At 40.9% G+C, this 25,814-nt stretch overlaps 1 long non-coding RNA gene across 1 annotated transcript; it reads left to right on the forward strand.

Annotated features, from left to right (window-relative positions):
• The first annotated feature begins 1,821 nt into the window (after positions 1-1,821).
• Positions 1,822-25,014, forward strand: LOC118912731 (uncharacterized). The gene is made up of 4 exons (XR_005024891.2): positions 1,822-1,908; positions 2,217-2,368; positions 7,761-7,838; positions 24,781-25,014. It is a non-coding gene; the product is annotated as an uncharacterized LOC118912731 (long non-coding RNA).
• Positions 25,015-25,814: the final 800 nt, after the last annotated feature.

Raw genomic sequence — 25,814 nt, forward strand, 5'->3', positions numbered from 1 at the left:
CCCCCAGAGGACATGGATAAACCTGATGAACTCTGACCCCTACCTACCCTGGCCAGGCCTCCTAGTCCTGCAAATGCTGTGGACCTCATTGGACAGCAGCTGTTCTGATTTACTCAGGCATCTTCATGTGCTTTGAAGCAGGGGGATGGAGAAACTTCCCCTTCCTCACACAGGTCCCCTTTTGTGTTGATCCAATACATTACTGAGCCAGGATGGTGGAAAAGGTCACCAATATGTGTCCCCCAGGAGCATAGTGAGATCCTCCTTGTGGTTACAGTGCAGACTCACCCACAGTTCCTTTTCATCCCCAGCCCTAAAAAGAATTCCTGTTATGTACAAACCTAAAGAGACCAAAGAAAAGGGCAGAGAGCAATGCAGATTTCTTCTGATGTGCTTGTACCATGCATACGTTGGAGAAAACAGAAAAGTTTGCCAAGGTAGGAAGAGGGAAACAGAGACCGCAGATTATAAGGTGTGTTTGACAGACTCCAAGTGCTCTCTGCCATGACAGCCTTCATCATTCCTGACAAGATTTTAGTCCGTTTTATTTATTTGCTCAGATATCAGCAATTCAAGTCCCCAGAGTCACATCACATTTATCCTGGCAACGCTGAGCACTCCACAGAGACTTGGGGCAAAGAAACATAATTAAAGGCCTTTATCAAATCTTGCCCTAGTTTTACATAATGCTCTTGATGAAGGCAGAAAATGGCAGCAAGTAATTAGTTTTTTCTGATAAAGAACTATGTGGGAAGAGGAAATTGCACCAGAGTGAGTTTGAAGAGCAAGCTGTCCTGTGGTCCCAGCCAGTTCCTAAGAGGAGAGGGCAACTCAGTACTTGGCCTGGATGTCTGCGCATGTGGAGGGGGCGTGAATGAGCTAGTCATGCTGTAAAAGAGCCACATCATTTCTCGCCACCCTTTTCTGCTTCCAGCCCATGTGTACTTGGTGTGTTTCTTGGCTTTCTTATTCGGATGAGGTATCAGCATCCAAAGGAACTGAGGGTGTAGTTGTAAAAGCAGCCCTTTGAGACAGGGTGGTGGCCAAGCCCACAGGAAATGAAGAAAACTGATAGGCCAAGCATTTGAGCTCCACGCGGAGGCCTGGAATCAGGACACTTGCTCTTGTGGACAAGAGCTACTTTGTGAAGAATAACCCATGTACTGCAGCCCAGAAGGCTCTGGGCTCAAGCAAAGCCAAGCCTTGAAACTCATTTTCCATAAACAGGACTCAGCCTTAGACACAACTTGCTTTAGACTCTGTGGTGACTTCACTTACTAGGCACGCCGGGGTGCCCAGATCTATAGCTCGTTCAGCCCTGTTCAAAGGACAAGTGATCTTGTCCTTTGACTTGGTATTAGCAGAAATGTCATTTATCAAAGCTTTTCAAGGAGGTCGCTTATCCATGACTTGTCTCTTAGGACTCCAAAGTCATTTTGGGGATGACTGTCCTTCCCCTCCTCCCCTGCCACAGTCACACACACTCTCTTCCCAAAGTACCCAAACCTCCAGTTCTTTCTCATGGAGTGGGCATTTCTTTTCTAAAGACTGATTTGACCCTTTCAGTTTCTTGGATATTTCCATGCATAAATGGCCTGGTGTTTTTATGACTTGTTATTTTTTAAAAAAGGAAAAGACTTGTTGAATCTTTTTAATGCAAGATAATTCGCACGACAAACACCAGTGAAACAAGCTTATTTTCCTGCCTAACATGATTCAAGTTTGACAGGCATTTCTCTTCTTTTCCTCGCTTGTTCAAGTGAAAGTAGGTGGTCAGGAGAAAAGCCAAGTCAGGGAAGAAAGTGCTTCATTAACTCCAAGGCCAACAAGCTGGAGAAAATGAGATGCTTCTCTAAATTTTTATATGGCTCAGCTTATTTTGGAGGTGGTTTCAGACAGATGGCAGAGGTTAGTCTCGTCTTCCCCTCAGCTGTCAGTCACTGAGATAATTGTGAATTCCCCACTAGATGGTCCATGAAGTTTTCTCTAACTACAGACACCATATCTCTGGAATTTTCCAGGTCATCCTGATTTCAACTGCACTATCCTATCATTTCTATAAATATCTTGACTTCTTTTTATGTTTCAATTTTTGTCCAATTTTGATTCTTTATTAAGTACAGCATGTGTAAAGTACACACCTTTAAGTAGGCTTTACACAGACAGAACATTTCAAACACCCAGGGGTGTTCATTTGTGCTGTTTCCCCATTTCAGAAAAAGCTGCACTCTGACTTTGATCAACACTGCTTTGCTTTGCCTGGTGTTGACCTTACAAATGGCCATATAAATGGGACCACACAGCGTGGAGCCTGTGGATCTGGTTTCCTTCATTCAGCATCACACCTGTGAGATTCAGCCATCTCGTGGTATGTACTGGTAGCTTATTCCCTTTTACTTTTGTGTAGTTTTCTAACTTATAAATACGCCATGACTTTTGATGGAGGGACATTTGGTCACCACACGTGCAGGATATCAGATATCAGCAAAGAGTAGGGCAAAAGAAACAGGCTCCCAAATCTGATACTAGGGTTCAAATACCCATTAGCCCTGCCATATGTTAGTTTAAGGTCCCAGAAAAGTCACTTAATTGATCTGAGCTTGCCTTACATGGAAGTGTATATTTACTATCTGTTATTACAGAGAATAATCCCAGAATAGGGTTCTGGGGATTGGTTCCAAGGATAAGGGCTTCAAAGATCTCTTAATTCCAGAGACACATGCTGGTTAATGTCCATCCAATCAGTGACTGTGAAACAATGAAGTTCTTTCGGGCCCTGTTCTAACAGTGGGTCAGTTTGTTCGTGACTATTACAGGAGATAGATAGCAAAGAAGTAAACATCTAAGTGAACAAGATAGCTTTTATATCAGTATGTGCTGATGTAGAAAAGAAAGTTGGACGAGGAGATGGAGTAGTGGATGTTAGGTGCTGTTCTAGATCAAGAGGCTGAGGAAGACCATGTGGAAGAAACCGTATTTAGGAAAAGAGATAAATTATATGTATGATTCATTTATCTAAGTCTCTGGGGAAAGAATTCCAGGCAGAGGGAGGAGCAAGTGCAAAGGCTTTGAGGCAGCAATGAGTTTGGCACATTGAGGAACCTGAAATGTAGGGAATGGGTGAGAGTGGAGAGAATGATATTGGTTGAGATTAGAGACGTAGGCAGGGCCAGACCCTGTGATCCTCACTGTCAGTGTCAGAATCTTCCATATGCTTCCTACAGGCTGCTGAGGGGTTCAGAGACTTCTCGAAGATCACTCAGAACAAACATGGAGCAAGAATCCAGGTCGTCTATGTTTCTCATGTTAGCTAACCATAAATGATGCATCTCAGCCACATTAGCAAGGTTAGGGAAATGAATGATTGAATGCGAATGATATTTGGTAGCAACCACCTTAATGATTTCTGAGGTTTGGATTAGCATGGCATATTTTATATGGCAGGGGTAGCCTGCTGCCTCTTTTTATATGACACATGAGCTGAAATGGTTTTTACATATTTAAATGGTTGAAAAAATATCAAAGAAGCAACACTATTTTGGGACATGTAAAAGTGTATGAAATCTGAACTTGTGTCCATAAATAGAGTTTTATTGGAATGCAGCTATGCCTACATGTTTATTTTCTATGGCTGCTTTTGGTGCTATGATGGTGATTTGAGTAGTTCTGACAGACTAAATGACCCAAAAAGTCTAAAGTATTTTCTTTGTGGCCCTTTATACAAAGTTTCCTAATCTCTTCTCTGTAGTATAAAACCTCAAAGTTCAATAACTGAAATAACTACCCACAAAATATCCAACTTCCGGTAATACAATGCTTTGGGGTAATATCCAGGACAAATAAATTGTAAAATATACTTCTAGGTAACTGAGTTGACTTTCTGTTTAGATGGCTAAGTTTAAGCCATTATAGGCAAAATAGAGATTTTTATTTTAGAATAATTGATCTGCTTGCATTCCCTCCATTGACAATTAGATAACATGTCTAGACTCTTGCAGTTTGTTAAGGCTACTACTCATATATGGCAAATATTTCTGTTAGCCTGTATAATCATTCTGCGGTTTCTCTTTTCTACAACAATAGTATTTGGTAACTAAATGGATGTCAAGCATTGAGAAGGAATAAGCGTGGGGGCATGATGAGGAAGAAGGCAGGGTGTTATGGACAAAGTGTCCGTGTCCCCCTCAAATTCACATGTTGAAGCCCTAACCGCCCAGGGTGATGGCATTAAAGGGGGGTCTTTGGGAGGCAGTGAGGCTGAGATGAGGTCATGAAGGTAGAGCCCCACGAAGGGATTAGTGTCATTATGAGAAGAGACCAGAGCTCTCTCTTTCTTTTTGCCATGTGAAAACACAGTGACAAGGTGGCCCATCTGTAAGCCAGGCAGAGAACCCTCACTGAACCAAATCTGTTGACACCATGACCTTGGACTTCTAGCCTCCAGAACTGTGAGAAAAAATTCCTGTTGTTTAAATTACCCAGTGTACGGTATTTTGCTCAGCAGCCTGAGCAGACTAAGACAGAGGGAGGGTAGGAGGAAGAAGGTAAAGGGAAACAGGACACATTCACATTCAACTCTTTGTTAATTATTTCTAATCCTTCAAGAGACTTCTCACTAACTTTGATTCTTGGGCAGTATTAATACATACAGGTTTTATATAAACATTACCACCCTAAGTCCATGCTGACTCCTTATGGCTATCTGTTAAATAAAGGTCAATAAATCCCGAGAACCATTCCATGTCTTCCTGACAGATGTCACTCCAGAGAAGGTGATGAAGCAGGTGAGAAAAGAAGAAATAAACTATACTTTATTGGGAGCTTGAACTAGGCCTACCTTTTTCATACACTATCTTGTAATGTTATCAACAATATAAGGCAGGTATCATTATCATTTTCATTTTAATACCAAATGAAATTGGCAGAAGCCTTTCACCTTGAATATATTAAATAAGTGGTGATCGAGGTCACATCACTGAGAAGTAGTGGAACTGAATTTCCAGCTTGGCTTTTTCTGGTGACAAAATCCCCACTCTTTAAAAAGAAAGAGGCCACCTTCTAACAGTCCCTGGGTCCCCAAGAAAATCTTTTTAAGTGCCAGGGAAGAGACTTCCCTAAAATATGCTAGCTCATCTGCTGCAAGAAAGACCAAAAAACTTTAGACTGAGGGCAAGAAATCCCCTACAATAACAACTTTATTTTAGGACTGTAGAAAGTCCCTCTGTCTGGAACACTACTGGGTCAGAACACTCGTCAGTGGGTTGTCCGTGGTGGTCACTCTAAATGGGGGAGGCACAGAAGGGCCAAACTGTTCCCCTCACGTTCTCTCCACTGTCTGCCCTGCCCTGCTGGTGGGTGTGCTTTGGGGTCTCTAATACAACTGAAGGTCGGTATGAAAGAACCATTTTCTGATCTTTTATATGTCTTCTTTGGGGGACAGAATATGAAGAAGTGCATTATTCCCAAAGTCCTGAAACATTCCTTTGTAAGACCCTGGACAATTTATCAGTTTTTGACAATTCAGTTTAGCTAGAGAGCAAAATGTATTAAGTTTTGTTTTTAATCTCCCCCCTTAACTCCTGACCCTTGTATACTTTTCAACTGTTTTGAATTTTTTCTTGAGCATATGTTAAGGGCATGGCATGTACTTAGTGCATTGCTAAACATAGAAATGTGAACTAACAGACAGCCACCCCTACCGACCAACCACAGTCAAGAGTTTACAATGTAGTAAAATAATCTGACCATGGGATAAATGGTCAGATAAATAAATGGACTTACTAAAGTCCTCTCCTCTTCCTTAAACTCATTATCCATCTTGAACCCGCCTCCTTGCTTTCCAGGTTGGATAAGTTGCTGCATTAATCACCCAGTTTGGAGTTCAGCTGTCAAATCTAGCAGAAACCTGGAAATTACTTACAGGCATAGGGTCTGCCTGGCTATCCAGAGTTTGATGTGGCTTTTTTCTTTCTCTGCATATGGCTTACTTTAGCAGTTTAGTCTGTAGAGAGATGGTCTGTTTGATAATAATTTGCTCAAGATGCTCTTTATGGGAGATCTATTATATGGCCCCATAAAGAGCCCAGCTTCTGTTATGCCTCTATAGCTGGTGAAGGTGGGGATGGAAAGGGATTGCTTTTTAGCAATGAAAGGATTTTGCGTAATCAAGTGATTTTGCATAAAAGTATCTTAGGAGACACTTCAACTTCATGACTGGAGTATCTGGAGGCAAAACTATATTCTCTCCATTAAGGAGCTCACATGCCCTTGTTTTACAGAGCTTTAGAAGTTTATCAGGGGATAAACGACAGCTTTGGAGAAGCCCTGACTAGGGTTCAAATGATAACATTTATTACTGTGCCACTTTGCACAGGCATTTAAATTCCCTAAGTCTAAGACCTCTCTTTTTAAATGGATATATGGAATGCTGGGCGCTGCGCCCCGTGTGGAGTGTTGGCTAACTGTTGTCCACAGTCTGTCCTTTCACATCCTGAACGGAGTTAATTAACTCCTCAAATAGAGCTCGTGTATTCTTCAGTGAAAGACCAGTTTTCTATTATTTCTCTCTTGTCCTTCTTTTGTGGAGACAGGTCTTAAAAATGGTACAGAGGAGTTTCAGAAATGCAAGATTAAACAGTGAAATAGTTTCCTTTATTAAAGAACCACTCACAGCCTTTAATATGTTAATAAACACTTATGTACTACGAAGTAACAAGAAGAGAAACAGCGTGCAGTGTTTGAACTGATTTAACCATAGGATTCTTTGATTTTCTTCAAGAAGAAGACATTCGTAAATTGAATATTTCAAACAAACTTTGGTTTTGGTGAAAGGTAGTTGTTATTCAGGAAATACAATTAATTTGTGTCCTCCGCATACCACATATACTGAATAGTTTAATGCAAGAAAATGAAAACATATTCAGACCAGAATGAAATATAGAAGAATATTTATAAGTATTTGCACATCAAAGACTTTGAATGCCTAGAATGAATGGAAAAGTTACAAAGGGAATATGGATGAATTTGATTATGTAAGTGCGCAGATATTTCTTAGGCCCAAAAAAATCTTAAATTTGAAAGGCAAAAGTCAGATAAATCACTTATTAAAATTGGCAGACTGTAGGCAACAAAAAATGAGTGAAAAGCACTATATAAATAAATGGTCAAAGGTATGTACAGATACATAGACATAGATAATATATGTAGACAGAAATAGTATAAGAAGCAATTAAGATGGCTGATAAATACATAAGATATAACATTTAAAGGAGTAGAAATTAAATTAAGAACATGGCATGTGTTATATAAAATTTGTCAATGCTCAATACTCATGAAGGGGTTTTTCTGAGGGCCACTTACACAAACTGCGGGAATATTAATTGGTATTATCTTTCTAAAGGAAAATTTGATATATATATATATATCTCAAGGCAATAGCAAGTAACATAAATATTTAAAAAGTGATGTGATTAGGAGAATGATGGAAAATGCGTAAGAACCAGTATGTTGTAAATATTTATTAAGTATTAAATATTAATTTATGTATTCATATTAAAATATTTATGAATATGTTTAACACTTGGATAAAGGCAGTGTATAATATTACAGACTCAATATGGGCCCAACTAAAATAAATTTATTAATAAATAGAACTGAAAGAAAATAAAACAAAATGTTAACACTGATCATCTCTGATGGGTGGAGTTATGGGTATTGTTTTTTTTTTGTTCCTTAATCTTTCTTGTATTTTCTATAAAAAGGAATACAACCCAGCAAACCTTTGGAAAAACATGGAGACAGACTGGATGGCCATTTCTGAACAGATGATGTCCGTGAAGGTAGGGAAGGACACAGGAGTATTTCAAATGCTCCCTAAATGCCTGCTCATCCATATTGGACTTTTTTGATGAGGTAAATAAGTGTCATATCCAAGCTCAGCTAGTCAAGTGATAAACAAGTTTTTATCCTAGGTTGTGAGAGCTATCTACAAAGGAAAGGGGCATAAAAGACAGAGGCAAGAAAAGGGAAGTAGTGGTTCTGGGTACCCAAAGAGAGAGGGTCCCCACTGAGGCTGGAGACTGGTGGTGAGCATACCTGCCATAAATTCAAAGAACCAGCCTCCCACTATTTTTTTTAAAGAGATACAAACTTCAAATTACAACATAAACTAGTCATAGGGATGCAAGTAGAGCATAGGGAATATAGTCAATAGCATTGTCGTATCTTTGCTTGGTGACAGATGGTAACTACACATATCACGGTGAGCATTTTGTAATATACATAATGGTCAAATCGCTACATTATACACCTGGAACAAATATAATCTTGTATATCAACTATATTTCAATAAAATCATCTACAATAATTATCCCTGAAAAAATAAAAGTTAGGTTAAGTCACAATGTACTGATACATTTTGGACTGTGCTCATGAATTTTATAAATAATGAGCTTAAAATTGTAATGATACTTAATCTTATTAATCCCATGATACTTGTCAAGTGCCTAGTCTACTCACAGGTCTGTATTCTGGATCCTATCTAAATGACAAACATTTGCAAACACTTTTTGTGTTCCTTTTATGGGCACAGGGCATGAAGGGAGACACCAAAAAGCCTGTCCTTCAGTGTTTTGAATTTGTGTTTGTTTGCTTTTTGTTTTTTGTTTGGAATGCATTCTGCCAAGACATGAGTACTCCATTAGAATAAAAGAAATAAGGTAAATTGAGTCATCATTAAACAGACAACGTCCCAATAGGTTTCTTAGCTTTTTCCTCTCCTGGATGTAGAAAGGAATGGATGTCTTTATAGCAGCCAGTATCTCCAGAGCCTATTCATAGTGCGTTTCGGGGCTTCTGGGTCCCATCAAGGTTACAGCACTTCTGGCAGACATTTATTTGGCTGTCTCTCCAGTCCATGAGCCATTCTCCTCTCTGCAAACTACCTCCAGACATTTGCATGTGGCCCAGTGGGCCGTGATCATGCTGGGTCCCCAGCCCTTTCTGGTGACTTACTGGGCTGGGGTTGTGGGGAGAGATCTGGCCCAAAGCCAGCCAATGAGAGTCTCCCTCCTAGCAAACTGGAACTAAGACCTGAGGCAGGAAATCTATTTCTACATGTGCCTGGAGCAGTAACAGGGAAACTCAGAAACTCGGAGGCCACACGGACAAGAGAACAGAGAAGGCCAATTTGCCAAGAGAGACTAGAATGAAGTTTGTGAGGAAAAAGGCAGAAATAAGAAACTTTCTGGGTTTTTGCAGCAATCCCTCTTCTAATTTCTCAGTTCCTCCTTAAAACCCAGCTGCAGTCTGACTTTTAGGTTCTGCGGAGCACCCCTGTCTATTTCTGAGAGATTATCCTATCCTTCCTCCCCCACCTTTTTTTTAATTAAGGGAATTTAAATTGACTCCAGTTACTCGCCAGCCAGGAGGCTTAACTAACATAAACTCTTACCGGAAGCACATATTTCATTCGTCTTATCTCCTGCAGGCCATACAAACCTGTCCTCTTTTGGAGCTCCTTCACTTGATTAACTTAAACTTACCCTGTATTTACATCATTTGTAAAATGCTCTTGTATCAGATTGTTTGAGCTCCTCTGGAGCAGTTATAGTCTATTGTGTAAACAAAGCATCAATGTGATTTATACAAGTTGCATTATTTACCCAACAGACTGTGTAACTGCTCCAAATGAACCATTATGACTGTCATGTGGTGTAAATCCATCTTCAGGCACTTTTGAAAGCATGACTCACTGTAGTCTTTTGTGTAAGGGAGTTTATGAAATGCGCATTATCCATTCAATAAACTCTAATGTTGGCCTGGTAAGGTTTAGAGCTATATTAATCGACTGGAAAAAATTGAAACCTATGAATAAAGAAGAAATAATTCCTTCTACCAACTAACCTAGCACTCCTACACTGAGAAAGGGTGAACACACAAATCTTAACATTTGTCCACCTCTTTAAACCAATACTTGAGCAGGTGTTCATGAATCATCTAGTCAAAAGATCTTGTTTCTCTATTTCCTTCACTAGACTGAAAACTGGGACCATGTTTGTTCTCCTTGCCATTTTATCTGTGGCCCTCCACAAAGCATCGATAGACATACATAGGTGATCAATACACGTTCCTGAATGATTGCCTGAGTAAACCCATACAAATTATCTCATTTAATTCTAGCAATAACCCCATTATACAGATGGGGAACTATGACTCAGGGATGCTAAGTAATTTCTGCCAAGGTGCATCAATTTGTAAGTGGTGCAACCGGAATCCAATCTATCCTACTTCAAAGTCATTTTTTTGACTAAGCCAAAAAGCAGAAAAAAATGCAGAGATAATAAAGCATTACTGCAATCACCAACATGACACAAAATTTGGCTTCCATACAATTCAAAAACAAGCAAGCAATGCACTCCAGACTGGAAGTGAGGAGATCTGAGCTTTCCACCATCTATCTTTTCACTTGGCTGCATGCAATGGGCAAATTGCTTCATTTTTCTTATCTTTCCTTTCCTTCTTGCTGTACCCACTCATTTTCTAAAATGAGCTGTGTTGGATACTCTTGTTTCAGTTTCTTTATTGCTCCTTCCTCAGCTGGCACCAGAGAATGACTCCTTCTTAAATTTTACTTCCTGGGCATCTGGCTCGCGTCCCACAAGTCCTGGCCTGCTCCCTCCAGAAGCCCAGGCATCTCCTATCTCTGACTCTAGTTGAGCAAATCAGTCATTGACAACTGTCGCAAGAAGCCCTAGACCTGCCTGTCCAAGGAGGCTAAGAATTGGAAGGAATATGTTCTTATTAATGAAATTTTAGGGTCTTAAAATAACCCCTAGGTAGATAGGTGGGGTTCTCTCTCTTGCCCCGTCTCTCTTCAACTTTGCTGCATGTGGGACTCTTCCTAGACCATTGCCATTGTATCAGGTGATACCCATCATGATGCCCTCGAGTGGAACATGGTTAAGACCAGACCCACCATGTGTCTGCTCAGCTGACATTATCAGGCATGACCGTTTTCGCCCTTTGTTAATGTTGCACCCATGAGCAGTCCCCGTGATCCAGCTTTTTCAGTTTCTCAAGTGATGCTCATGTAATCTGTGGTTCATATCACCTTCTCCTAAGAACAAATGTGTGTCATAGCCATGCTTGGGGGAAGTTTGGGCCTGTGCCATGCAGAGGCCATAGCCCTGTGATACATGTCTTTTGTTCTCAAATCCACCCAGGTCTTTGGATAGCATAAGTGACTGACTGCTCGTAACCCCTTGATACAAGAGTCAGGGAAACACACAGCTGCCAGATAGAGGCTCTGTGGTGTAAGCTGGGACCAGGTCTGGGCTGAGCTCAGAGCCTTGCTTGGGGCTCATAAGAAATATCTCCATGTTTTTTGTACTGCCCTTCAGAGAGCCTTAGAGTGCTCAAGTGGAAAAACTCTGGGTGAGAAAAATGGGACAAGCCCATTAGTTTTTCCTTCTTGCAGCGATGATGGGTTCCATGATTAGCTCTCAGGGTTTTGGATTTCAGGACTGAAAATTCAGTATATGTGCTGCTTCATAAAGTCAACTGTCTGGAGACCGGGCAGTTACTGAGGGGTGTGAGTTATTTTACCATGAATGCAAACACTGGGTGATTTTATTGTTTAGGGGAAAGAAAAATTAAGGAAGATTAAATTGAAAAAAAACAAAAACAACCAGACAAACAAAAAAATAACAACAGCAGCTAGACATAACCCCACACAAAGAAAACCAGAAAGAAAACAAAATTAAAACCCCTGAATGGCATTTGAGAAATGGTGAAAGACTGAATCAACACATTGCCTTACCCTGATAATTCGCTGCAATAGCAGAGAATGATGAATAATACACATGCAAGGAGGGAAATAAAAATCTCCTGCATTTCCATGCTCTCTAGAGGTTGACTGCGATAAGTGCCATTTCGATTTAGATGTGGTCTTGCAAGGCTTTGAAGTCAGAAAACAATCCCCACGTGAGGAATCGGAGGCTCACTAACTAGCGTTTGAGAGTAGGAAATGAAAATGAGTGACAAACTAGAACACTGGAGAAGAGAGAAAAAGAAATAATCACTTTCCTCTCCTTCTGCTCCTTTGCAATCCGTTCTGTCCCACAGGCATAGAGGAAATTGCTTTGCCCGGGCTGGCAATGGGTTTTCACCGTGAGTTATTGAAAAGTCAAATCGAGCTTTTTAGATGCCTGTAATTACAAAGCAATTGGAAAATACGATCAGCACCTTCAGAGTGTTTGATGTGACTTCCCAGCGACACAGCGCAGGGGCATGCTGGTGAGAAAGGATTTTCCTATTTAATTCCTCAGCCTTTTCTGGAAGAAAAAGATTGCTTAGTACCATCTTTCCATTAAGTGAATTCAGCTAATTAGCTTCACAAACAGAGCACATGCATTATTCAGCAGCAGACATTCATCAGAAGTAATCTTTCCATGGAAAGCCCTTCCCCTCTTCTCCCTGGCTATGAAGGGGTGAGGATCCTCTGTTAGGGTCAGCATTTGAGTCAAACCTGAGATTGGGAGTTGGGTGGAAAGACAAGAACATACAGACCTGTATTAGTGTGTCTAAGTTGGGGGTGGGTGAGTGAATAAATACCTCTGTGGTGTGTGTCCTGGAGAGATTTTTCCCTGCCTCATCATATTCCTTGAGATCCAGTAACCCTGATTCATGATGTTATCACAAATGGGGCTGAGCAACTGGCCACATGCGTGACTAGAGAACAGACGCTCTAACCACTACCAGGAAATTCCACATGTACCTGGGGAGGCAAGCCTGGCAGGAGTCGCAAGACATAGCCTCCAAGTCACCTAGGGATGCCACTCAAGGAAAAGGAGGATAATCCCAGCCACCCACCTGGGTTTTGGGATGCAGTTGAACACATGGCATAACAGATTTTAGGAATGTCTGAGCTTATCTTGTCAGTTTTCTTATTTATTTGCTTATTTATTGAAATACTAGTTGGTATACAATATTACATTGGTTTCAGGTATACACCATAGGGATTTGACAATTATTCACATTGCAAAATGCTCACTGTAAGTGTAATTACCAACTGTCGCCATAGAAAGACATTACAGTATTATTGACTATAATTTTCATCCCTGTGATTTATTTATTTTATAATTAGAAATTGGTGCTCATTATCCCCTTTGCCTATTTTGGTTTCTTGATAGTGAGGAAGCAGTCTAAAATGCGCAAGCAGTTTTGTGAGACGCCACAGCTGGCCAACAGCAGACGCCCTAAACCCCAGCTGCTTGACCAGTGTGCCAGGCAGCCCTGGAAAGCAGCTTCTCTGCCCTTGTCTGCCCAGTGATTTCTTACTCTCTATTCTCACTGAGAGTGCTTGTACACGTGGGCTCTACAGACAGTCATGGGTTTGAATTCTCCTTCTGTCGCTTAGTAGCTCTGATTCTGGACAAGTTGTTTAACTTCTTTGGGCTTCAGTATCCTCTCCCATAAAAAAGGAGGGTTTAAGGATTTAGATGACTTAGTACCTGTGACATGACCCAGTTCCCCTTCCACCCTTCCCCCACCTCCACACCCCACACTGTCTTTAAATAACAGGCTTCATCCACCTTTGGTAAATGTGGAGACAGTGGTTCATGAGGCTGATGGCCCAAAAGGTACAGTTCGGGCTCAGCTTTGAGATGGACAGCTGTTGTCCTTCCTGTCTGGCATTCTCCCCTGCTTCTCTGAATAGAGAGATTGACCACTGCCTGGCCCCTTGTTCTTGTACTGTCCCAGTGATCACAATTAACTTGCCTAGTAGTGGGCACCTATACCCACTTTAGCCAACAGGTCATACATCTGGATTTTTCACATTGGATCTGTGGAAAAAGAGCTCTGTATCATGGTGAAGCTAGGGTAAAGATTCAGAGGACTTGGACATCCATCATGTGGAAGAAGAAGGACTTCAATGACCAAAAATGAAACCATCACAGAAAGACACAGAAATGAGCTAGAGAATGTCTTTGTGACATTCAGGTCCCTGGATGTAGCTTGCCTGGGACCTAACTCCATTCCTACCTTTGATGCATTCAGTTTTTTCTCTCTTTCTTTGATTAGGTGGATGCCCTAATCCCATCCACTGAATGCTGCCTTTATCTAAGTGTTTCTGTGCAGTAGGCATGTATCATGAGCATGTTACCTTCCTTACACATTTCACTTGAGGAATAAATATTATATGTGAGGCCCCTGACTCTTGGTAGATACATGTGTTTTATCTTTACATGAGTTTAAATATAGGATCTGCCATGTATTAGATGAGACATATATCCATCTTCCTGTGGATAAATCATTAATCTGTAAGATAGCTCTAATAATAACTCTGTTACAGAGCAATTATTGGTATGGTATTAAGTAAAATAAACCTCAGCATGTGAGAGTACATTTTATATTAAGAGATGCTATGCAAAGATGTGATAAAGGGGCCCGGAAGCAGTTGATCATACTATGGTACACCTTCAACAATTCTGAGGCTTGTTTAAGGAAATCATTGCATCACACTCTTCCTCAGCATATGCCTGTGACTGGACTGGCCCTTCTCAGGAATCCTGTCTTCTTTCAGCACTAAACATTTAGCCTTTAAGTGGTATACTCACTTTGGAAAACTATCTGGCAGTATGCACTAAAACTGAACATAGATGTCCCCCTTGACCTGGAAATTCCACTCACAGGTGTGTGCCCACAGAAACGCAAACTTTACTCACCAAAAAGCATGTGCAAGAATGTTCACAGCAGTCCTCTGATAACAGCCCCAAGTCGGCAACAACCCAATGCTCATCAACAATGATAAACATATTGAAGAATACTCAAGCAGTGGAGTGCTATGCAAGCTGTTGCTACAGATGCAGGCCATGGAAGGTTCTCATAAACATAAGGTTGCATCAAGTGAGACACAAAAGAGAGCACACTGTCCTATTTGCACACTGATTCCATTTGTATAATGTTCAAAACCAGGGGCAAGAGGGGGATTCCTCCCAATGAAGTAGCGATTAGAACAAGGCGTAAGGGAAGATGCTGAGGCTGGTTATACAATGTGTTCAGTTTGTGAAAAATCAGAGAACCGTATTGAAAAACTTACAAGTTGTGTACTTTTCTGTGTGTTATTTTTATCTGAAAGTTTACTAAACAGTACGAATAAATGCAAACCATGTTTCTAGGCCTTGAATCACTAGCTTCTCACTTACTAACAGCAGACACATTTCTTCCTGCTGCCCCATATGTTTCAAAGGGAGCCCTTGTAATGGGATCTTACTTGGAATTCTGTTTCCCTGTATTGTATCCCTTTCCTTTTGGTATGGTTCACTTCAGTTTTTAACATTTTAACTGTATTTTAAAGCCATTTCCTTTCCTTCTCTCTGGCCCACAGGAGTAGCACTGTTTTCAGAATCTGAAGCCCTTCTTTACTTCTATTCTTGTTTTTTAAAGGCTCATACTCTAGCATACCCTTCAAGAATTTTTCTTGCAGGGCTGACTCTTATGAGAGATGTGGAAGGCATTGAGAATCCATCAGCCAAATACATTCGTTGTTCAACAAACACTGTCTTGTTTTACCTTGATTAAGGAAATCCCACCCAGGAAGACACTCCATTCAGCTAACCTCCAAGCTAGACCTGGGCTTGTTCCATCATTGTTCTGTCATGTTTCCCTTAACAGATCTCATCTTTCTCGTGATTTCTCTTTAGATTAATCAAATACCCTGGTTTGCCCAGGATAGTCCTGGTTTAATCCTATTGGTCTGGTAAAATTGTCTGTAGCAGGTTGACTAGTGGTCCCCTCTAGAGAGATATGTCCCCCGGGAATCTTCATAATGGGATCTTATTTGGAAAAAAAGGTATTTGCAGATGCAATTCAGGTAGAGTTCTCAAGGTGAGATTGGTTTGGATAGGGTGGGATAAGCCCTAAATTCAGTGATTGGTGTCCTTATAAGAGACGAAAAGAAGAAGACATACAGATGTAAAGAAGACAATAGGAAGAGTAAGGCAGAAACTGGAGGGACACAGTGACAAGCCAAGAAACACCAAGGACGGCTGAGAGCCACAGACGCTAGGAAGAGGCAAGTAGTTTCCTTCCCCAAATCCCACAGAGACTTCTAGCCTTGCAAACTATAGAAGGACAAACTCCTGTTGTTTTAAGCCACCAAGTCTGTGGTAATTTGTTATGACAGTGCTACGAAACTAACAAGTTATTAATAGCACCCCTTTTGGTCTCAAAAGTGTCCCACTTTGCATGATAAATTATATGGTTACCTTGCTTCTCTAGGAGTCTTTATTCTGTAAATTTCCCAAGAATTTCTTTCAGGCATCAAAGGCCTATAATCCCACCAAAACATACTTCTTTTATATATATATATATATATATATATATATATATATATATATGTTTACTTATACATACTTGTCAAAATATAATTTCTCATAAGCTTGTATAGATGCTCTATCTGTAGCTTTAAAAAGATACCTGTTTGTACTTTCTTGTATCTCAAATTCCTGTGGGGAAGTAATGTTATTTACTCTCTGCAACTGACTTCTTCTGGCAAAGTCTTGATATTTTCCCAGTTTCCACTCTCAGAGTAGAACCTTCTCAAAGCAAAACTCTTCTCTATTTCTTGGGCCAAAGTTCTCCAATTAACTAACTATTCAGAGATTTCTCTTGCTCTGTTTCTGCTCCTCTCTGTTTTCAAAGACCCAAGTATTCTGTGCACAAGCTTTCTTTAAGGCATTTTAGCTCGTTGTGTTTGTGTTTTTGTCTTTCAAATTTCCTTCCATTGCAGTCCCAATAAAAGTTATATTTCCAATGGATTAATAGGCTACAGGCCATTGCGTTGACTGTCTTGTTTCATAACATTGCACATCACTGTCTGGTTAAAGTCACAGTCTGTGGCTCCAAAATGTTAAAAAAAAAAAGCTAACATGAAACCACATGTGATGGTAGATGACTCTAGAAATTGGGGAAACCACCCCATTTCCCCACAGTCTTATGATCTTCATGTAACCTAAGACAATATGAAGAGGAATTAGGGTGGCCAATCTACATTGCCTAAGTATGACTGGTGTAACAACTTAAGGTTAGATCATCTTCTGGTTTATAGCTCTTGCCGTGAACCAACACAAATGGGATAAAACTATTTCACCTACTCACAGATCTGTGAGCAGATGCTTTGCCTTTTATGGTGTAAGTTTCACTTTAGACTAAAAAGTCACTTCCCTCCCCAAAATATGAAAGTTAATTAGTCTTTGGGACATTCCCCCCAACCCCCGTATACTTTCTCCTCCCTCCTTGTGTAATCTCATTCAGTCTCATGGTTTGATGTCCGTCAAGAAACTGCTGATCCCCACATTTGCATTTCCTTCTCCAACCTTCCTCTTGAACTCTAGAACCAACTGCCCACTACACTCAACACCTCAACTTAGATCTCCAAGAAACTTCTCAAACTTAACGCATTCAAAACTAAGCTTATGATCTTCCTCCCCAAACCTACTCTACCTCATGAAGTAGCAAGTCTATTCTTCTAGTTTCCTAAGCTACAAAACTTAGAGTTATCTGTAACTCTTCTCTTTCTCCCTTCACTTACATCCTAGTGATTAGGAAATCCTACTGACTTCCATTTAAAGCATATTCCCACATTGACCACCCTTTATTACCTCTATTTTGATGACCTTGGTCCCAGGGAGCATCATCTCTCATCTATGATAATGTAGCAGTGCTCTAACCAGTCTCCCTACTTTCACATTTGCCCCTATGTTCTATTCTTAACACAAAAGATAGAGATTTTTTGCAAACATAATTCAGATTGTGAAACCTTCAGATGACTTCCTGTCTAACTCAGGCAAATCTGCACAATTGTAACAAATCCCTGTATTATTTTTTCTATCTCATACCTCCCTGACCTGTCCATTTCTCTCCTCTTTGCTTATTGTCCCAGCCTCAGTGGCCCCCTTGCCATACTTTTTTTTTTTAATAAACAAACTGTTTCCTATGCCTGCAATGTTCTTCTACTCCCCTTTCCTGATAGCTGTATGGCTCAATCCATCATCTCCCTTAAGTTATTGCTCTCATATAATCTTTTCAATGTGACCTAGTTTTACCAAGTCATTTTATATTGGAAACCTTCCTCCAACCTCTGGAATTTCTAATCTCCCTTTATTTTTTGTTCACTGGTGTATTCTAAGAAATTAGAGCAGTGCCTGACACTCAGTAAGTCCATATGAAATGTTTGTGTACTTCAATGAATGGATGTTGATATAATTCTTGCTAAAGCCAATCTGTACCCATAAGAACAGTTTAGGGTAATTGGCAGAGGCTTCCACAACCCATGCTTGTTAAAAATGACTGCATAACTGCCATAGAAGCTGCTACAAATTAAGAAGATAAAAAACCAGAGAGGTTTGAGTTTATGGAACACTGAAGCTTAAAGTCTAATCTTCCCGCCCTAACTGAACTAATAACCTTCATGTCTCCGTGGACTCCCTGGTTATTTCAGTCTCTGGATATCAGGGCTTACAACTATCTATCAAGGTTCCCAGTTGGCTCACTAATTGGGAGTTTTATGAAACAGCAAATAGCACTGCTCTCTTGCCTTTCTGAGCTCAAAAATAGTAGGTGTTTTTTAATAGGACTAGGTAAATGAATTAGACAGACATCAAAATATCAGCGTTATTTGCAGTAGAGAAGTCAGCTTGGATGTATGACTACAAGCAGGTTTCCCAATATATCTTCCATTCTATTTTATTTCTCCATGAATAAAATATACCACAACTCTGCAGGTCGCTTTAAGAGTTTAAAGTACTGAGTCCTGAGGCTTTATGTCCTGCTATGTGGGGAGGGAGGGAGAGTTGTTAGGAATAAAGATCCATTTTTATCTATTGCCAGCTTTCACTATGGGGGCAATTGTAAGTAAAGAATAAGTCTTTCAGAATGAACATTTCCGTAGTTTCCCAGGCTGACATAGCCCAGCACATTCCATCAAATAAGAGAACCTTGTAAACTCTCTATGATCCTCATTTCTTTATTATCCTACTTTTATATAACTTCCAAAAGGAAGAAGAGGGAAGGAATAAAACAACTGCCAGTTCGTCCAGCTCATTATGTTGCCTTCCTCTTGTCCTGCCTTCTCTCTTCAGCTACCTTGTTTATTCCCCTTCCTGATTGCAGTCTTCTTCTATGATCTAAGAAAAAGGGAGCTGAAACTTTTGGCTTCTTGAATTTCTCTACTTTCCTCTCCCCTCCCCTCCTCCCTTATTCCATCCCACTCCCTTCTGTTTACTCCCCTCCTTCTCCGTTCCTCCTTCTCTCTTCTTCTCCCCTCTGCATCCCTATTTAGAATTTGGGTAGCTTTTATTTATACAACACCCCTTGTTCCCAGATGTTTTAAAGTCAGTTGCAAATGATTGTGTCTTCTTGTTCCCCATCATCTTTTCCGAGGATGCTAAATCCCCAAATTCTTGAGTCAACAAGTCACTAATGTATATAAACAAAGGCTGTGAAAAGGCCACCATGAGTGAGGCATTTTAATAGCTATGATTATTTTAGCAGCAAATGCCTTCTGTCACCTTCTCTCCAGCTGACTGAGCCTCAGATGCCATTGGTCCATGAAGTCCTTTAGGATTCAGTTCCAAAGCAGAAGTGCAGTCCATGTCTCTAGACGTGTACCTGCTATAAAAACATTCCGAATTTTTCACTTCAAAATTCATGATGAAAGATCCCAGATGTGTCAACACATTTGTGGTATCAGTGGTGATATTTATGATGTTACTAATATTCACAGATTGAGAAAATGTTTATCATGAAATGTAAAGTGCACTATGGAGTTATATGTATGGGTAAGCATCTGAGAGCAAGAGAAATAACTCTCACACCTCCTTCCACCCCATCCTCACCTTGTACTTAAATCCCCACTCCCCACTGTGGGCTTAAAACTATGCCTTCATCCACCCTTTTCCCACTGACTTTTTAAAGCTGTGGAAATGAGATGACAAACCCAAATACCTAAAGAAATCAGAGGGTAGTATAAATGAGAGAGCTGTCTGAAAATCTCTAACGAGTCTATTGCTTTGTCATGGACTCCAAAGTCATCAGTTAGCTGGAGAAGAAGGAGTAGAACAGGAAGGAAATAAGATTTAATGGGAACCTACTATGGTTCAGGCAGAGTGAAAATTACTTCAGTACTCTTAACAAATATTGGTTGAATACCCTAGTACTTCATGCTAGACACTAGGTAAAATGCTTGGGATATACCAGCAAACAAAACAGACAATATAACTAACCTCCAAAACTTATTCTACCTGCAGTCCTCTTATTGAATATTAACTGCTACCCTGCAAGGAAGAAGCATTATTACCACCAATTTCTAGATGAGTCAAAAATGATAGGAACATCTTTGAACCCAAGTCTGGGGGACTGTGAGTCCTCATCCATTCCCACTGTGCCAAATTCCATGCTATGTGCTTTCTGCACTGGGTAATTACAGAAGGAGGGCATCAAAAGTACCTTCCAGTGCTAGCTCTTCATGCCCCACCTACCACTGGTTTCAGAAGGACTGAATCATGGACCACAGAATAGGGCTGGGCTTTTGAGCACAAGCTCTGGACCAGGTCAGATCTGACCTTGAATTGGATGCTACCTGGTGACCTGCTCAGATATGAAAAGTGTTACAGCAGGAAAACAAAACCCTTCTTCCCTGGACTCCTAGTTCTTAGCTCAAGGCTCTCTCAGTGCATTTGGCTGTTGTCCATCACTGGGCATTCTCTTACTAATAGAGCCAGCTGTCTCAGGAAATTCAGTAGGCCATGTGAATACCAGAATAAGCGACCCACTAAGCCAAAATAGGCCAGGCAGAGAAAGACAAGTACCAAATGATTCACTCATCTGTGGAGTATAACAACAAGGCAAAAACTGAAGGAACAAAACAGCAGCAGACTCACAGAACCCAAGAATGGATGAGAGGTTACCAAAGGGAAAGGGGTTGGGGAGGGTGGGTGGGAAGGAAAGGAGAAGGGGATTAAAGCGTATTAGAATTAACGCACATAATATAGGGGGAGCCCGGGGAAGGCAGTATAGCACAGAGAAGACAAGTAGTGACTCTATAGCATCTTACTATGCTGTTGGACAGTGACTGCTATGGGGTATGTGGTGGGGACTTGATAATAGGGGGATGTAGTAACCACAGTGTTGCTCATGTGAAACCTAAGAAAAGATCGTACATCAATGATATTTTAATAAAAAGGAAAAGAGAGAGACTGACTAAGCCTGTTCTAAGTAGGAGAAGTCATGATGTAGACTAGCTGCATTAGAGCCATCTGTGTTCTTGGTATATGCACAGATCTAATAATTATTAACAAGTATTTCACCTCTCTAATATGAGAGAAGTTGGGAAAATATTTGGGCCATTTACAGACAAATGTCTTCCACTCTTCAAGTATTTATGAACAAGTATTGAATTCTATAGATGACAGAGTGAGCTCTTTATTTTTTCCCACAGATCAGTCCCTTGTTTTCTGTTTTATCCCTCGTCAACTCACTTAGTCACCCAAGCTAGAAATCTGAATTTTTAAAACTTTTCTCTCTACTTCTGTCTTTATATTTGTCACCAAGGCCTATCTATGACACCTCTGAAATTTCTCAGAATCTCTTGTTCTTCATTTCTGCTGTCTTTGCTGTAGATTCAACTTGTAACCAATCAATGGCTTGGACAATTATGACAGCCTCCATACTGGTTTCCCTGCTTCCATTTGTTTAGATATTGCTGATTTGAAAACATCTTGGAATACAATTCTGTTCCATCAAGACCCTTCAAGGGAACCTTATGATCTTCCGAATAAGTTCAATCTCTTTTGGCAGTTATAATGTTTAAGGCTATGTTTTCATTCAAATTTTCATCAAGCTTCTACTGTTTACTCTCTGGGGGAAAAATAATAAACAAGGACCATTTCCTGCCATTGAAGGAAACTAGGGAGTTTAGTGGAGAATTGTATATATATAAAGACAAATGGACTCGGATGGTCAAACAAAAATGAGTTGAGACTTGTGCAGGGGGGTCTGGGTCACAGATGCTCTGTTTCTCTCTTTTAGCCATTTGGGAAACAAGAGAAAGCTAACTAAGGTCAGGATGAAGCCAATGCTATGAAAAGCAGAGCAAACAGAGCGATAAATATATAGACGTTAGAACTTTGTTTGAGATGGTATAAGAGTTCAGTGAGGGAGTGGCTAATTCCTGTAGGGAATATCTGTTGGTTGATCGTCTAGCCTCCATTCTATACTTTCCTATAAGCCCAGATTATGCTGTACTTTTAGGCACAGAAAATGTGACATACGCCAAGCCAGTTAGTGTTTCCTTGTCCCTGCTCTTAGTCAATGGTTCAGGGATGGACTTGTGGACTAGGATGGTCAAACAAAAATGAGCTGGAACTTGTGCAGGGAGGTCTGGGTCAGAGATGCTCTGTTTCTCTCTTTCAGTATGATAGCCCAGAAGTTGCTGAAAGCTATTTGGGAAATAAGAGAAAGCTAAGGTCAGGATGAAGCCAAAGCTATGAAAAGCAGAGCAAATGGATGACAGGGAATGTGTCCTTGATGGTACTGTTCAGCTGAGGATTTAGTATTGCTTAGATTCTGCTTTAACTCTGAACTTTTCAGTTAGATGAGTCAATGCATCCTCTTTATAGTTTGTTTAATCGAGATTATATATGGTGTTGGTCCCAGTCTTTAATTCTTCTTCTTCTAGAAACTGACTTCTGGGGGCTAAAGAAAGGCCTCTTACCTGGTCTAGATTCTTCCTTATGAGGTCTACATTACTCCTGTGCAACTGTGCTCTTAAATGCTACAATGGCTGCTTTTTGCCTCAGGACTCGCATCATTCAGGCTCTCTCTCTTCTGCTCAAGCACACGCTCTTTCACATGGACTGTCCTGTTTGTCCCTCCTCAAAATCAATTCCTCACAATTTATTTTTGGGAAACTATCCCTCTTTTAATCTCAGTCAATATGGCATGAGTGCCTCTGACTGTATCTGATGGCTTTAGGAAAGGGCAGTGACCATGCTTGACTACTGATCTCACTGTTTCTCTCTGGTTACAAATATTAGGTTAGCAGGGGATCTGTGGCCAAGGCTGGTCAATCTGGGTGAATAAACACCATCTCTGGTATATCAAACAGGGTCCAATCACGAAATAGATACACTTTGTAATTTGAACAGGTAGATTTACTATAAAGGATTATGAATGATTTACAGGGAATTAACTTAAAAGGGATACAAGAAAAATCTAAAGAATGTCCTAGGGCTGAGGGAGCGCACCCAAGGAAGGAAACAAATTGCTAAATGGGAAATTCTTTCCAAGGCCAGGATCCAGAGCCCAGCGGACAGAGTATGGTTGTAGCCGCTGGATGGTGGAGAGGACTGTTAAGCTACTCAGACCAGAGCTGGTCCAAAGATGGTGGGACATGGCCAGCAAGCAAGAGGTGCCCTGAAATTCACTTATAGGAGATACTCAGGGACTTTCTGGGCGTCAGGCTGGAGTAGAATGAGGGTGGGGTTTTGGGACCCAGGGGAATGCTGGGAGGCTGCCACCAGGAAGCTGATAGTAAGTGAGTGGGGGCACCGGAGGACCTCGGAGGCAGCCTGCTGCGGCACTCTCAGAGCTGGCCGGAAGCTGCCACAGGAGTTTGCTCTGTGGGTCTCGCTGCTGGGAAACCTCCTGAGGTGGTGAGCTCCACTGCGTCCTGCACGCCAGCCCAGCACAACAGGAGCATGAAGAAGGCCAGCATGCTGGAGCCAGGAGGAAAAGCCCTTACTTTTCTAGGATCCCACCAGCACTTTCTACTGACAAAGCTTGACGTCAGTCCAAATGGCAAGGGGTAAAATCTCCCAGCATCCCAAGAAGGACTGTGAAGCCGAGATTTGTAGCTGAAAGACAACAAACTGGTGACCCGAACACCTGGGATTTCTATGTCAGTGCTGGGGAAGAGCTGAGGAACACTCAACAAGATGGTGGCCATCTTGCCACCAGGAGGGGAAAGCTGATCTTAGTGTAAAGCCAGCAAAAAAAAGCAGAACGGAGAGATGAAGAGAGGCGGGTGGATGACAACAGTATCTGGGCACCTGAATTCAGCGCGTGCCTTCAATCTGATGCCTTGTGGCAGAGCAAAATCCATGACCCCAAAATATGCCACTTTGACACATGGATTATTTTGAGCTTAAGTTGATCAAGACCCAGCAGACGCCAGAAAAACTTTTACCTCTCACTCAACTATCTAAAAAAAATTAGATAGGGATCCTAGCCCAGAAAGATTGCTATTACCAGAGGTCATTTTTATTTGAGAGATCTCTCTCTCTGTGGCATGGTAAATATCTAATAACCAAACGTCTGCTCTTCTTACTGTCCTGTGAATTACTCTCCTGTCTTGAAGCCTCAGCTCCCTGTCCCATTCCTTGGCTCAGGAGGGCACATAAGCCTCAACTGCCAACTGGCCCTGGGGCCTCAGATCTTTGGGGTTCCCATATGCACATAATTAAAGATGATTTTCCTGTTAATCTGTCTTATGTCAATTTAATTCATAGGTCAACCAAAAGAACCCATAAGAGGAGAGGGGAAAATACAGAGAAACTTCTATTGGACTTCTTAGTTTTAAGCCAATAAATTCCTTATTTTTCCCTGACTAAGCCAGTTTGAGCTGGATTTATGTGTCCTCCGTTCTAATGACTGCTGATCAAATCTGTAATAAACCTTTAAGCATTAAGCTCAGGTGAGTGTTGTCTCTCTAATCTTCAGGTACTGTTCCTCATTCTTTGACTCTGGTTCCTGGATGCATCATCCCAAATGCTGACATCATCTAGCACCTGGAAGCTCCATTAGTGTGGGTTTTCCTCTTGAATGGAAAGTGGTTGCCACACTTGCATGCAGTACCATGAAAATTCTTCTGTAACATCCTGTGTAATGTGCTTTGCAGATCTATCTCAGCCCTGTATAGTTTAATCATTTCATTCACAGTATATTAATTACAATGGAACACAGAGACTGAGGTTCCCAGCTCTGGGGTGATCCTTGGCTGGATGAAATCATTAGAGTGAACTAAGATACTAAACAAAACCCAAGGTAATCCCCGCCCTTTTTCAAACTGAATGATTTTAATCTGAAAGAAGAATGAATAGCTGTAATACAGTTGCATAAACTTAAATGGTCACAATTTAAGAAACCGAATTGGTTTTGATGGGTATTTTTTCCTACTGCTGTTGAAAGGTAATTTGCCTGAAAGTCAAAGACAAGGGGAGAGAATTTTGTTGAGCATATGGTGGAATAGTTTCCAGGTGAGCCATTAGCTCTGTTCCATGGTCTCAAAGTGCCCTTCGCCAGGGCCGGGTCATATCAACAGCAGTAACTCATGCAATGTGACAGTGGAGGGAGTGCCTGATTGAGAACATTTCCTAAACGTGATAGCCCCGAAACTGCTCTCAAGTCACCTGGAGCTGTTCCCGGAGATGACAGCCTCTGTTACATGTATTTCCTTCTAGGGAAAGATTTCTTCGTTTCTCATATTACCACAAATTTAACCTAAGTTAAAATATTTGCAGCAGAACAGAAATTAATGTTAGAAGAGACAAACCCGTCTCACTGATCACAACAATTTTCAACCTTCTTCAGCTTATTCTACATGACCCTTGAGTTTGAAGTAGGGCTTAAATGTGAAAAAGGAGCATGGAAAAGAGAAAAGGGAAGGAGTGTGCCAGGAATGAGGAAGAGCTCTTAGAGGATCTTTTTTCAAAGTCAGGAACTTGACACAATAAAGGCAGTTTGAGAATCTTATA

This window comes from Manis pentadactyla, chromosome 14 (assembly GCF_030020395.1).
Source record: "Manis pentadactyla isolate mManPen7 chromosome 14, mManPen7.hap1, whole genome shotgun sequence".
Classification (NCBI taxonomy): domain Eukaryota; kingdom Metazoa; phylum Chordata; class Mammalia; order Pholidota; family Manidae; genus Manis; species Manis pentadactyla.